We start from the raw sequence: 15,941 nt of genomic DNA on the forward strand, positions 1-15,941 counted from the left end.
GAACACCCCCTAATCCAGGACTCCCTCAGTAGCCCCCGAACCAGGCTTCAATGACGACGAGTCCGACGCGCAGATTGTTCGGCATTGCAAGGCGGGTTCTTCTCCAAATCTTGTGTACCTGTAGGAATAATGTCCGATTAATGTAATGTAGTGCTCCTCGGCTCCCACGCCCAATAATGGCTGTCTTCCACGTGTCAAAAGAAATGCGAAAAGCCGGGGCGTTTTTACATCCACACCCCAAGCCGTATAAATGAGCCGCCTATTTAACGGGATGGGGATTTAGGTCGAAACCACATCTTCTCCTTTCCGCGAGTTGTCATCAGAGCGCTTCCAGCAAAGGTCCATTCCAACATGACCAGCCGTCGCAGCTCCTCCCCTCGCCCCTCCGGTCCCAAACCTGGGGACTGGGAGAGTTGCACCATCCCACATAGCAAGTTAGTGTCGCTTCAGGACAAGGGATTTCTCCCTCAGGCATACATGGTCCTGGTCCGAGCCGGTCTCGCCACCTACAATGGCGGAAAACAAGCGGAGAGCACCCCCAATCCTTCTAAAGGAGAGCGGGTGTGCCTCGTCCCCTATCTAATAAGGGGACTGGGATTTCCAATTCACCCATTTCTCCGCGGGCTTCTGGAGTTCTACGGCCTCCAGCTGCACAATCTCACGCCCGCCTTCGTATTGCATATTGCGGGTTTCGTCGCCCTTTGCGAGCTATTTTTAGGCGTTGAGGCTCATTTCGCGCTGTGGAAGAGGTTATTCTGCCTGGTGCCCCGTTCTAAAGAGGGGTCTATATACCAAGTGGGCGGAGCCGAAGTATGGCGCATCGCCGGGACCGGATACCTATCCAGAACCCCAAAGAAGTCGTCCGAGGACTGGCCTTCGGAATGGTTTTATATAGATGACGTCCCGCTACCAGACCCTATCCGGGCCGGTCTCCCTGAGTTCAACAGTGCTCCATTGAAGAAACGCTTGAGCTGGCGTCCGCGGAGCTCTCAGAGAGAAAGCGACAAAGACGTCCTTTACCCGATGGGCCGGATAAGACTGTTGGCTCATTCCGGACTAACCATGATTGGATTCATGGCCGCATGCATTATGCGGAGGGTGCAGCCACTTCAATATAGAGGCCACCCCATGTGGGACTTCAACGGGGAGGATGATGCCACCCGTTACGGTCGTAAGGGGCCGGCCTCAGCTGCCGCTCTAGTAAAGATCTTATCCTCTTTGTACAAGGGAGAAAAGGAGGAATTCCTCCGCGTCAACCCGCAGGCCGGATTCAGTATGTACGATCCTCCAAGTTGGGTAAGTGAACAACTGCGCTTGCCCGTTTGTTTTATACTCCCACGGTTAGATATGTAGTCTAACAACTTCAATGCAGGAACTGCGACAGGTGGTAAAGGATATAAACAGCCGCCCTCCATAGCCCGAGGACCCAGAACGGTCCCTCGATCCGGACTCCAAAGAGGATCCAGACATATCGGTGGAGCTTATCGACGGGGTGTTCCATCAGCTAAGCAAGGACAATACCTTGGTAGCCATCACGGCTGATTACCCAGGGTTAATCCCGGCCTCCCAGGTGACAAAAACCAAAGTCTCATTCCCTTGAGAGAGATTCCACTCTCACGTATTCCGGTGTTTCTGACAACAACCGTGTTTTGCAGGGGAGATTTCCAAGGCAGGAGGCCGAACCTTCGGCGGCTAGCCAACGAGGGGCCGCAGGGCCCCGTGGGGCAAAAAGGAATGTAGTCCGGATTGAGATGCCGGCGCAAAGGTATAGCGCACCCTCTGTTTCCCTGGTGTTATTCTGTCAGGGCATATTAACATTCGTGCTATCTTTAGAACGAAGAGACCTCGCCGGACTACATCCGGAGAGGTTGCCAATCGCGCCTCCACCAGCCAGGCTCCAAAGTCTGGCCAGGAAGCGGAGGCGAGCACAAGGCGCGCACCGGACGCTCCTCCAACAGAGGATGCGGACAGGCTGTCTGCCACAAATTCTGAAGTGGAGAGTGCCATGAACCACAGGCGTCGCCAGACAGTTCTACGCGACGCTTGTTTCTCCCAAGAGGCTTTAGATGCCTTTAATTCGGGAGATGCGTACCTCCGCCGCTCAAAATGGTTTAGCCAGAGCCACGGAGCAGTATGTAAAAGACATACGGGTAAGAAAATTTTGGTCAAATATATATATACCAGTAGTCCCCGAGACTTGAAACAGTTAGAGCAACTGATTTAAGGATCATTTAATATGCAGGTTCTTACAGAGAAGAATACTGTACTGTCCCAGGAGCTGGAAAAGTGCAAGGCCCAACTAGAGGCCGCACTAGCTGTAGCAGGGGAGCCCAAAAAGATCCCCTCAGGTAAGATACACTTCGAAAGATTAGTATTGTGCGGTGTGGGTGCAAATCTGACAAATCATGTTGCAGATGGCGCCGGACTCGATCCGGAAAAGCAACAACTCTTACCCCGGCTAAAGGCCGGTGAGAGTACATTGACAAAGGTGAGGCGAGAGAAGAACGATCTTCAGGATTCCAACACCAGGCTGGACGTCGAACTTAAAGATGTTCGTGGCCAGCTGTCGGACTCCACGAAGGAGAATCAGCGGCTTCGACGCGGCATATTTAGTAAGTGCTTGAACGAACTTTGAAAAAAGAGTTCGGCGACGAAGTCGACTAACAGAGTAATGTCTGTAGGTATGCTCACAGGTCGTCCTGCAGAGGAGATGCCCGGTTCTACGGGTGACCTTCTTCCCGAACTCATGCAACTGCACGAGCGAATTCGGCAGGCGATGCGAGGTGTTGCCCAAGCCTTATGGCCTGCCCACTCCATGCCCGAGGGCCTTGGAGAGCTTGCGGAGAAGCTGAAGGGAGCTCGGCGGTGCTTCCGGTTGTGGAAGATATCGGCCTGCCGACAAGGTGCTAGGGAAGCCTGGGCCATGGTGAAGACCCGTTTTACGAAGTCTGACCCAAACCACATGGCCGAGGTCGGACCAGTGGGGCTGACGGGAAGGAGATCCTTGTGAGCTTAGTATACGGCCAAGTAGAGTTGGCCGCGAAGTATTCTCAGCAAGACTGTAAATTAGACAGCCTGTTAGATGGTATAGAAGAGGAATACAATCAGTCAGAATGACTATGTAATTTTGAATGGACATGTGTAATGCCTTCTAGCCGGATTGTAGATCGTTTGTCGTTGCCGACCTTTTCGCTTCAACCTCGGGACCTGACGGTCCGGAGTGTGTCCGAATACCATAGCGGTTATATAAGAACCGTGGTATGCGTGGAGACCAGGCGTAGGGGTCATTAGTGCTTTATCAGACAAGTGCCCAACTAGTTATGTTATATTACATGGTTAGTAAGAAACATCTTCCAGAGAGAATAGTTCCGTTAGGGGTTCCTTTCGCTGGGAGGCATGCCCTAAAGTGCATGTCCGGACTGCGTAAAAAGATGCAGAAAAAAGCATCTGGGGGCACATAAAATAAGTAAAAAGATCATCTTTTATCTCACCGACCGAATATTCCCTTAAGAACGCTAGCTTTCGGCTTCACCCAGTCTGAGGTACACATCCGGCTGACCCGGGAGTAACAATCGCAGAGGTGCTCCCTTTACCGCCTAGCCGAACAATCGGGAACGTAGGGGTAAGCACAGGAGCCAGGCAACCTAGCTTGGCCAAAACTTAAGTCATATCGATGCATATAATGGTGAAGAAAAAGGTACATGCGGAAGTTTGACGCATGTGTTGGCAGTGAAGCCCATATAAATAAGCTTCTGTTAAAGAAGCCCCTAGGTTTAATGAGCGTGAGTGGCGCGCCACTAGATGAGCCTTTAAGGGCTATAAAAGAAAAGAAGGGAAAGAGAGAAATGTAAGACAGAAAAATGCAAAAAATGGACAGAGGAAGGAGACGAACACAGAGTCCGGCGCTAGGCATAGAATCTTTGGAGACGGGTGGCGTTCCACGGGTTCGGCTCGAGTCGGCTATCCGACGCATCTCGCAGGCGGCACGCCCCACCAGTCAGGACTTGGTCGATTATGAATGGACCTTCCCACTTGGGCTTGAGTTTGTCCTTTTTCTTATCCGGCAGGCGTAGAACTAGTTCGCCAACATTGTAATTTTTCGCCTGTACTTCTCTGCTTTGATATCTTTGGGCCTGCTGTTGATAAAATGCGGAACGGGCTTTTGCCATGTCACGCTCCTCCTCCAGGGCGTCCAAGTTGTCCTGCCGATCGAGCTCGGCTTCTCTTTCTTCGTACATGCGCACTCTAGGTGAGTCATGAATTATGTCGCATGGCAGAACTGCCTCTGCGCCATACACCATAAAAAATGGTGTGTATCCGGTGGTGCGATTTGGCGTGGTCCGCAGCCCCCATAGCACGGAGTCGAGCTCCTCTACCCAGTGCGTGTTAGATTCCTTGAGGGACCGCACCAGTCTGGGTTTAATGCCGCTCATGATAAGACCATTTGCACGTTCGACCTGGCCGTTAGTTTGTGGGTGATAGACGGAAGCATAATCGAGCTTGATGCCCATGTTTTTGCACCAGAGTTTTACCTCGTCGGCGGTAAAGTTTGTACCGTTATCGGTTATGATGCTGTGGGGGACACCATAACGGTGTACAACCCCGGATATGAAGTCTATCACAGGTCCCAATTCGGCCGTTTTAACAGGCTTGGCTTCTATCCATTTGGTGAATTAGCCACCATGACCAGTAAGTATTTTTTCCTATCGGTCCCACCTTTAAGGGGGCCAACCATGTCAAGCCCCCAGACCGCAAAAGGCCAGGTGATGGGTATAGTTTGGAGTGCGGTGGGTGGCATATGGCTTTGGTTGGCAAAAAGTTGGCAACCAGCGCATCGTTGGACTAGGTCCTGAGCGTCTGCCCCGGGCCGTCGGCCAATAAAAGCCTGTACGGAAAGCCTTGCTAACAAGGGACCGAGCAGCAGTGTGGTGACCACCGAGTCCGGCATGAATTTCAGCTAGAAGGTTCTGCCCTTCCTCTTCGGAGATGCACCTTTGAAGGACTCCGGTAGTGCTTTTCTTATAAAGCTCTCCCTCATGGATTCTATAGGCTTTAGATCGCCGCACTATGCAGCGGGCCTCGTTTTGGTCCTCCGGGAGTTCCTGCCTAGTAAGGTAGGCTAGGAATGGTTCTGTCCACGGGGCGATGACCGCCATTATTATGTGGGCTGAAGGTGTAATTTCATTGGCAGAGCCTCCAATTGTGTCAGATTGTTCGGCGTCCAGTGGTGCGGCTGGGTCCGGGCTGTTATTTGCGGGTTCCCCCTCCCATGCTATGGATGGATTGAACAATCTTTCCAAAGAGATGTTGGGGGGGGGGGGCTGCATCGTGTTTTGCTCCGATGCGTGCCAGGACGTCCGCTGCTTGATTGTTTTCTCGGGCTATATGGTGAAACTCCAGCCCTTCGAAGCGAGCTGACATTTTTAGGATGGCGTTGCGGTAAGCTGCCATTTTTGGGTCCTTGGCGTCGAAGTCTCCATTTATTTGGGATATCGCGAGGTTTGAATCCCCGCGTACCTCTAGGCGCTGGATACCCATGGATACTGCTATCCGGAGACCATGTAGGAGGGCCTCATATTCGGCTGCATTGTTGGAATCCATGTACATGATCTGGAGCACATACTGGGCTGTGTCTCCTGTGGGGGACGTCAGGACGACGCCAACCCCAGTCCGGCCAACATTTTGGAGCCGTCGAAATGCATAATCCAGTTTGAATATGTGCCGTACTCTTTAGGGAGCTCGGCCTCCGTCCATTCTGCGACAAAGTCGGCCAAAACTTGCGATTTAATAGCTCGCCGTGGCTTATAGGTTATATCGAACGGGAGAAGCTCGATGGCCCATTTTGCAATCCGGCCCGTTGCATCGCGGTTGTTGATAATATCGTTGAGTGGTACTTCCGAGGCTACTGTTATGGAACACTCTTGAAAGTAGTGTCGTAGCTTCCGTGATGCCATGAATACCGCGTATGCAATATTTTGATAATGCGGGTACCGTGATTTGCATGGAGTGAGGACAGTGGATACGTAGTAGACCGGCCTTTGAAGGGGGAATTTGTGTCCATCCGTTTCCCGCTCGAGAACAAGCACTGCGCTGACAACTTGATGTGTTGCTGCAATGTACAATAACATTGGTTCGCCGGTGTTCGGCGCGGCCAGGACTGGGTTTGTTGCCAATATGGCTTTTATTTCATCAAGTCCGGCCGTGGCGGCCTCTGTCCACTCGAAGTGTTCGGTGCGCCGAAGGAGGCGATAGAGGGGTAGTGCCTTTTCTCCCAAGCGGGAGATGAAGCGGCTTAAAGCCGCCACGCATCCGGTTAAGTTTTGTATTTGTTTGAGGTCCTTTGGGATATCCAATTGTGACAAAGCTCGGATCTTGGCTGGATTTGCTTCAATTCCTCTACCGGATACAATGAAGCCCAAGAGCTTTCCGGCTGGAACGCCAAAGACGCATTTTTCCGGGTTGAGCTTGATGTCATATTTTCGGAGGTTATCAAATGTAAGCGTCAAGTCATCTACTAGAGATTCGACATGTCTTGATTTGACGACCACATCATCCACGTACGCCTCCACTGTTTTGCCGATCTGATTTGCCAAACATGTCTGGATCATGCGCTGGTATGTTGCGCCGGCGCTCTTCAGCCCGAAGGGCTTTGTGTTGAAGCAGAATGGGCCGTATGGTGTGATGAATGCTGTTGCGGCTTGGTCTGATTCTGCCATCTTGATTTGATGCTATCCGGAGTATGCGTCGAGGAAACACAACGAGTCGTGCCCTGCAGTGGCATCGATAATTTGATCGATATGGGGGAGGGGGAAGGGATCCTTTGGGCAAGACTTGTTAAGGTCTTTAAAATCGACACACAGGCGCCAGGATTTGTCCTTCTTTGGTACCATCACCAAGTTTGCTAGCCAGTCCGGATGTTTTATGTCTCTGATGAATCCGGCCTCCAATAGCTTGGCTAGCTCCTCTCCCATAGCCTGTCTCTTGGGTTCGGAAAAAACGCCGAAGGGCTTGTTTGACAGGTTTGAATCCTTTTAGGATATTTAAGCTGTGTTCGGCCAGCCTGCGTGGGATCCCTGGCATGTCTGAAGGGTGCCAGGCGAAAATGTCCCAGTTCTCTCGTAGGAACTCTCGCAGTGCGGCGTCTACATCAGGGTTCAGTCATGCCCCGATGGAAGCTGTTTTATTGGGGTCCGTTGGATGGACCTGGAATTTGACTATTTCATCAGCTGGCTTGAAGGATGTGGATTTGGATCTCTTATCGAGTATCACATCATCCCTGTTAACCATGGAGCGCAGCGCAGTCAGTTCCTCGGCCACTAAGGCTTCGGATAGCGCCTCAAGGGCTAATGCGGCCGTCTTGTTTTCGGCGCGGAGTGCTATGTCCGGATCACTAGCTAGAGTGATAATTCCATTCGGCCCGGGCATCTTAAGCTTCATGTACACGTAATGGGGTATTGCTTGGAAGATTGTGAATGCTTCCCACCCTAGTAAAGCGTGATATCCGCTCTTAAACGGGGCCACCTGAAACGTGACTTCTTCGGACCTGTAATTATACGGCGTGCCGAACACCACATCTAGTGTGATTTTTCCTGTGCAGCGCGCTTCCCGACTGGGGATTATTCCTCTAAAGGTTGTGCTGCTTCGCTCGATGCGGTTCCAGTCTATTTCCATTTTTGGAAGGGTTTCCTCATAAATGAGGTTCAGATCGCTGCCTCCATCCATGATCACCTTGGTGAGGCGAAAGCCGTCCACTATGGGACTGAGGACCAATGCGGCTGGTGCTCAGGCTGTTTGGAATCTAGGTTCATCACTTGCATTGAAGGTAATGGCAGTGTCACTCCATGGATTTATTGTTGCAACTTGATAGACTTCGGCGAGGCTGCGGAGTGTTCTTTTTCGCATATTGTTTGATGCGAAAGTCTCGAAGACTGTGAGAACGGTACTGGTGTCCTCGTGCTGGCTTTCTGTGGCCTCCAGGATTAAGAGGTCCTCGCCAATTTTGGCCACCTGGCGGAGTATCCAACATGCTCTAAGGCTGTGAGTTGGTGTGGCGTCCTCTGTACTGTGAATTCTATAGGGTCCATCAAGCCACCTTTCCAGTATGGTTCCATGCCCTGTAGAGGGTTTTGGCTTTTTGGTGTTTATCCCGGGTGTCCTATGATGATGCGCCCTCTTAGTTCGGACGGGATTACTATTCAAGGCCGGATTATCCCAAAATTGTATTTCGGTTTTCCAGGTACTTTCCATCGCACAGTATTTTTGTACTATGGACGCCAAGTCAGTGAAGCGTGTAATATCACGACGACTTATGGCGTTAAGGATTCCCTCGTCCGTGCAATTACTGCAGAAGATAGAGATTGCGTCTCCCTCGCGGCAATCCTTTATCTTGTTCATAACCAGGAGGAATCTGGCCCAGTAATGATGTACTGTTTCCTCGGGCCTCTGCCTGATTTGGGAGAGATCGCTTATGTTCGGGTGGGCGGGTGTCGTTGAATCTGAAACCTCACCCAACCCAAGATTCGGAGGCCGAAGAGTTTCCGAACTCTGAAGTTCGGATTCTTGGATGTTGTCCAACGAATCTAGCCCGTTGCCTGATCCTAAGCTCAAGTCTTGAGTTACATCCTCCTCTCCACGGGTATCCGGCTTGGAGGAGTCGGGAATTCGGACGTAGCTAGTCCTTAAAATAGATGAAGGGTCGCCGCATTGCGCCTCTACCACAGCAATGTGGTGGGTGACTTGGGGAGAGTTAATTTCTCTTAGATTGGGTTTAAGCCCAACCTGGTCGTAATCTGTAGCGACCCCCAGGGCGGCGATGTGATCCAAGAGCTCGTTTACGGAAGAGAGCTCCATTGGATCTAGCTGCTCGACGAGCTCCGAGCTGACGTGTAGGTTGCTTTTGATGACCCGAGAGGTCACCGTCGGTGCAATAGCCGAACAGGCGGCCATGAGAAAACCACCTAGCTGGAGGGTTTGGCTGATAGCCAAGGCTCCCTTAGAATGGCGCCGTCTTTAAAGACGGGAGGAGGCATACTTCCTGATTGTGACGGCGCAGAGGAACTCTCAATGAAAGCACCAATGTCGGTGTCAAAATCGGCGGATCTCGGGTAGGGGGTCCCGAACTGTGCGTCAAGGCCGGATGGTAACAGGAGACAGGGACACGATGTTTTTTACCCAGGTTCGGGCCCTCTCGATGGAGGTAATACCCTACTCCTTCTTGATTAATATTGATGATATGGGTAGTACAAGAGTAGATGTACCACGAGATCAAGGAGGCTAAACCCTAGAAGCTAGCCTATGGTATGATTGTTGTGTATGGAGTTGATTGCCTACGGACTACAACCCTCCGGTTTATATAGACACCGGATAGGGTTAGGGTTACATAAAGTCGGTTACAATGGTAGGAGATCTTGAATATCCGCATCGCCAAGCTTGCCTTCCACGCCAAGGAAAGTCCCATCCGGACACGGGACGAAGTCTTCAATCTTGTATCTTCATAGTCCTGGAGTCCGGCTGAAGGTATAGTCCTGCTACCCGAACACCCCCAAGAGGTTGACGCTCTTCTTTTGCCGCAAGAAAGCTAATTTTCGGAAAAACTCACAACGAAGGTTTCAGGCCAATCGGAGTTACGGATCTCCATATATACACGAAACGGTGAAACAGAGCCAGGAGAGAACGCAGAAACAGAGAGAGACAGAGAGACATATCCAATCTCGGAGGGGCTCTCGCTCCTCCCGTGCCATGGAGGCCATGGACCAGAGGGGAAACCCTTCTCCTATCTAAGGAGGAGGTCAAGGAAGAAGAAGAAGGAGGGGGGATCTCTCCCCCTTGCTTCCGATGGCACCGGAGTGCCACCGGGGGCCATCATCATCACTGTGATCTACACCAACACCTCCGCCATCTTCACCAACATCTCCATCACCTTTCCCCCTCTATCTACGGTGGTCCACTCTCCCGCAACCCGCTGTACCCTCTACTTGAACATGGTGCTTTATGCTTCATATTATTATCCAATGATGTTGAGGGAGTCCTGGATTAGGGGGTGTCCGGATAGCCGGACTATAACTTCAGCCGGACTCCTGGACTATGAAGATACAAGATTGAAGACTTCGTCCCGTGTCCGGAAGGGACTTTCCTTGGCGTGGAAGGCAAGCTTGGCGATACGGATATGCAGATCTCCTACCATTGTAACCGACTTTGTGTAACCCTAACCCTCTCCGGTGTCTATATAAACCGGAGGGTTTTAGTCCGTAGGAAAACATAGACAACAACAATCATACCATAGGCTAGCTTCTAGGGTTTATCCTCTCTGATCTCGTGGTAGATCTACTCTTGTACTACCCATATCATCAATATTAATCAAGCAGGACATAGGGTTTTACCTCCATCGAGAGGGCCCGAACCTGGGTAAAACTTCGTGTCCCTTGCCTCCTGTTACCATCCGGCCTAGACGCACAGTTCGGGACCCCCTACCCGAGATCCGCCGGTTTTGACACCGACATTGCTGCTTTCATTGAGTTCCTCTGTGTCGTCGCCGTCAGGCTTGATGGTTCCTACGATCATCAATGGCGATGCAGTCCAGGGTGAGACCTTCCTCCCCAGACAAATCTTCGTCTTCGGCGGCTTCGCACTGCGGGCCAATTCACTTGGCCATCTGGAGCAGATCGAAAGCTACGCCCCTGGCCGTCACGTCAGATTTGGAAGTTTAAACTACACGACTGACATCCGCGGGGACTTGATCTTCGACGGATTCGAGCCACTACCGAGCGCGACGCACTGTCCCGACGAGCATGATCTAGCTCTGCCGCCGAACAGTGCCCTGGAGGCCGCACCCGCATCAGCTTCGACCCTTAATTCGGAGCCAACTGCGTCGATCGAGGATGCGTCGATCGAGGATCGAGGATGAGCCGAACACCAGCCGCGCACTCTGCGAGACTCGTGACTCCAAGGAGTCGGACTCCTCTCCGGACTCCGAACCCTCCGCGCCCCTGCCGATCGAATCCGATTGGGCGCCAATCATGGAGTTTACTGCCGCGGACGTCTTTCAGCACTCGCCTTTCGGCGATATTCTGGAGACACTGAAGTCTCTCTCTTTATCAGGAGAACCCTGGCCGGACTACGGTCAGCAAGGTTGGGGTACGGACGATGAAGAAATTCAAAGCCCACCCACCACCCACTTGGTAGCCACTGTCGACGATTTAACCGACATGCTCGACTTCGACTCCGAAGACATCGACGGTATGGACGCCGATGAAGGAGACGATGAAGAACCAGTGCCTACTAGGCCCTGGAAAGCCACCTCGTCATATGACATATAGATGGTGGACCCTCCAAAAGAAGGAGATGGTGATGGAACATCGGAGGATGATACCTCCAAGAAACAGCCTAAGCGTCGGCGTCAGCGGCGCCGCTCAAAATCCCGCCAAAACAAACACGGCGATTCCAGCACGGGAGATAATAATACTCCGGAAAGTGCCGAAGAAAACCCCCTCCAGCAAGATTTAGCACAGGAGGATGGAGAAACCATCCCTCATGAGAGAGCGGCAGACATAGAGGTCGAGGACGATAATTATATGCCTCCCTCCGAAGACGAAGCAAGTCTCGACAACGACGAATTCGTCGTGCCAGAGGATCCCGTCGAGCAAGAGCGTTTTCAACGCAGGCTTATGGCCACGGCAAGAAGCCTCAAGAAAAAAATAGCAACAGCTTAGAGCTGATCAAGATTTGCTAGTCGACAGATGGACTGAAGTCCTTGCGGCCGAAGAGCATAAACTCGAACGCCCCTCCAAGAGCTACCCAAAGCGCAGGTTGCTACCCCGATTAGAGGAGGAAGCACTTGATGCGGCCGATCGACCACCTCATGGCCGCGAAAGAGAGGCCTCTCGGCCCTCCACTCAAGCCGCACCCCGTACCAAGGCACGGGAATATGCGCCGGACTTACCAGATATGTTGGAGGACAAGGCAAGGCAAACAAGATCGATCTACGGATCGCGTGGGCGCCCCACGGCTCGAGACGGTAACCGTCACACCGGCCACAAATTCGGCAGGGCCGAACATAGTAGACAAAGCTCATTGGAGCTATGTTGCGATATAGCCCAGTACAGATGCGCTGCACACCCACTATGCTTCACAGAAGAAATAATGGATCATCAAATCCCCTAGGGTTTCAAACCCGTAAACATCGAATCATATGATGGCACAACAGATCCTGCGGTATGGATCGAGGATTATCTCCTTCATATCCACATGGCTCGCGGCGATGATTTCCATGCCATCAAATACCTCCCACTCAAGCTTAAAGGACCGGCCCAGCATTGTCTTAACAGCTTGCCAACAGGATCAATCAGTTGTTGGGAGGACCTGGAGGCTGCATTCCTCGACAATTTCCAGGGCACTTATGTGCGACCCCCAGACGCCGATGACCTAAGTCACGTAATTCAGCAGCCAGAGGAATCGGCCAGGCAATTCTGGACACGGTTCCTAACAAAGAAAAATCAAATAGTCGACTGTCCGGACGCTGAAGCCCTAGCAGCCTTCAAGCACAATATCCGTGACGAGTGGCTTGCCCGGCACCTTGGACAGGAAAAGCCGAAATCTATGGCAGCACTCACGACACTCATGACCCACTTTTGCACGGGAGAAGACAGCTGGCTTGCTCGTAGCAACAACATGACCAAGCACCCTGGTAATTCGGATACCAGGGACAATAGTGGCAGGTCGCGTCGCAACAAGCAGAAGTGCCGCATTAACGGCGACAATGCTGAGGATACGACAGTTAATGCCGGATTCAGTGGCTCTAAATCCGGTCAGTGAAAAAAGCCATTCAAAAGGAATCCTAGGGGCCCGTCCAGTTTGGACCGAATACTTGACCACTTGTGCCAGATACATGGCACCCCCGAAAAGCCGTCCAATCACACCAATAGGGATTGTTGGGTGTTCAAGCAGGCAGACAAATTAAACGCCGAAAATGAAGACAAGGGGCTGCATAGCGATGACGACGAGGAGCCTCGGCCGCCGAACAAAAGTGGACAGAAGGGTTTTCCCCCACAAGTGCGGACGGTGAACATGATATACGCAACCCACGTCCCCAAAAGGGAGCGGAAGCGTGCGTTAAGGGACGTATACGCAATAGAGCCAGTCGCCCCAAAGTTCAACCCATGGTCCTCCTGCTCGATCACCTTTGATCGAAGGGATCATCCCACTAGCATCCGTCATGGCGGATTTGCCGCATTGGTTCTAGACCCAATTATTGACGGATTTCATCTCACTAGAGTCCTTATGGACGGCGGCAGCAGCCTGAACCTGCTTTACCAGGATACAGTGCGGAAAATGGGCATAGATCCCTCGAGGATTAAACCCACCAAAACGACCTTTAAAGGCGTAATACCAGGTGTAGAGGCCAACTGTACAGGCTCAGTCACACTTGAAGTGGTCTTTGGATCTCCGGATAATATCTTAAGCGAGGAGTTAATCTTCGACATTGTCCCATTCCGCAGTGGTTATCACGCACTGCTCGGGCGAACCACATTCGCCAAGTTCAATGAGGTACCGCACTACGCATATCTTAAGCTCAAGATGCCAGGCCCTCGAGGAGTAATCACGGTCAACGGAAACACCGAACGCTCCCTCTGAACGGAGGAGCACACGACAGCCCTTGTAGCGGAAGTACAAAGCAGCCTCTCCAGGCAGTTTTCTAGTCCGGCCACTAAACGACTGGACACCGTCAAGCGCGCCCGGAGTAACCTACAACAAGACCGCCTGGCATGATCCGAGCAGGCGTAGCAATGCGGCCCCAACCCCAAACCTCGCAAAAAGGCGACGCCAGTACTTCGCGTACATAACTGCGCTCTAGAAATACCATGGGTACAGGGGGAGGGGAACCATCACGGCATGCCCGAAACACGGCTTAAACCGCACCAGGGGCTGCCGATTTTTTAATTTTCTCTTACTTTCAGGACTCCACCCTCCGGAAGGCCTGTTCGGCAGTTCAATTGCCGCACAAACGATGCAAGAACCAGGGAAGCACACAAGCCACGCCGCATTATGGAACTCCCAGGTGGTCTCTATCACGAGCAGTATACCTGTTTCGCATACTACTCCGCAGCTTGCCCCTGGAGTGGACATGTTAAATAGTCCAACCTTTTGCTTATCGCATCATTTGTATCGTACTGCTTTGATCGCAGCCCTTTTTAATAAACAATGCATAGCTTTTGTCTATTTTTGCATTAATATTTATATATATATATATATATGTTCCTTAACGACATGTTGCACCCGTACACTTTGGTACGGCCAAAATACGCCAGGGGCTTCAGTACCCCTCAATATGGTGTGAGAAGTCCGAACACTTTCACAAGTGCGGCACCCCGAACTTATAGCAATATATGCATCGGCTCCGAATCATGTCTTGGGTCAATTGTTGGGTTTGCCCGGATCCTATGTTTTGGTGCCTTATGTTCCGCTATATCGGCTAAGGTAGCACTAGGAGAACCACTGCGATTGTGTCCCAGTTGAGCTGGGTCGAGCACCTCAGTGGAGAAAGCTAAAACTGACTGTCATGATGAAGCGAGAGCTGGTCGCTGTTCGAGAGGTTTTTCGAGTCCCTAAAGACTTATGCCGCTTAGGGCGAGGAGCCGGCTCTGTTCGGCCAAGGCGTGGATAGCGCCCTGAACTCGGTCTTCCGAATACCAGGGGCTTCGCCGAAATTTAAAATTATAGAATTCTATGGCTAAGTGAGAGTGTTCACGCATTATAGTCCGATTGCCTTGTTCGTTGGGCTGAGCGCCTCCCTCGAAGGACCCAAACATGGGAAAAAGAGCGCTCAGGTTTATCCCCGAACACCCCAGCACTAGCGGCACGGGGGCAGAAGCCGACGACTTGCCATCTCTCAGAATTGATAAACAGCCGCACAGAAGGTAATATTTTAAATTCCAAACAGCATTGCTTAGCGCGTATGAACAAGTTATCAGCGCACAGGACAAAACGAGCAAGTTTCACTCAAAAATTACATCCCTAGAACATTCATCCGCCACGAGGCAGGCACCCTTCAGAACATCCTTATAATAATTCTCGGGCTTGCGATGCTCTTTCCCCGGCGGTGGCCCGTCCTTCACAAGCTTCTCAGCATCCAGCTTGCCCCAGTGCACCTTAGCACGGGCAAGGGCCCTACGGGCACCTTCAATACAGACGGAGCGCTTGATGACTTCAAGCCTTGGACAGGCCTCCACCAGCCGCCGCACCAGCCCGAAATAACTCCCAGGCAGAGCCTCTCCAGGCCACAGCCGAACAATGAGGCCCTTCATGGCCTGTTCGGCCGCCTTGTGGAGCTCGACCAGTTGCTTCAGGTGGTCGCTCAGGGGCATGGGGTGTCCGGCCTCAGCATACTGATACCAGAACACCTTCTCTGTCGAGCTGCCCTCCTCAGCTCGATAGAATGCGGCGGCATCGGACACACTCCGAGGAAGATCTATGAACGCTCCTGTAGAGCTCCGGATTCGGGTAAGTAACAAGTAACTCACGTTTATGTGTTTGCTTTGCATAAAGAATTCCTTACCCGCCGCTATCTTCTTCACCTCATCCAACTCCTGGAGGGTCTTCTAGGATTCAGCCTTGGCAGATTTGGCATTTTCAATAGCCGCCGCGAGCTCGGATGCTCGCGTCTTCGAGTCAAGCTCCAAACTCTCATGTTTTTCATGAGAACCTGGAGCTCTTGCCACACCTTGCCAGCCTGGGCCTCGTACTTCACCCGCTCAGTGCGCTCCGCGGCCGCCTTCTTCTCGGCCTCGACCAGCGCTTGCTTAAGGGTTGCCACCTCAGACATGGCCCCTACAATAGCCACGATAGTCCTATCATTTTTTGCAATTGCACCTTTTTATATATATTTAAACAAGGTATTTCTTACCTTCATTGTCCTCGAGCTGCTTCTTGGCACGCCCGAGCTCTTG

Source organism: Triticum urartu, chromosome 2A, assembly GCF_056163025.1.
Source record: "Triticum urartu cultivar PI428250 chromosome 2A, HENAU_Tu73, whole genome shotgun sequence".
Lineage (NCBI taxonomy): Eukaryota > Viridiplantae > Streptophyta > Magnoliopsida > Poales > Poaceae > Triticum > Triticum urartu.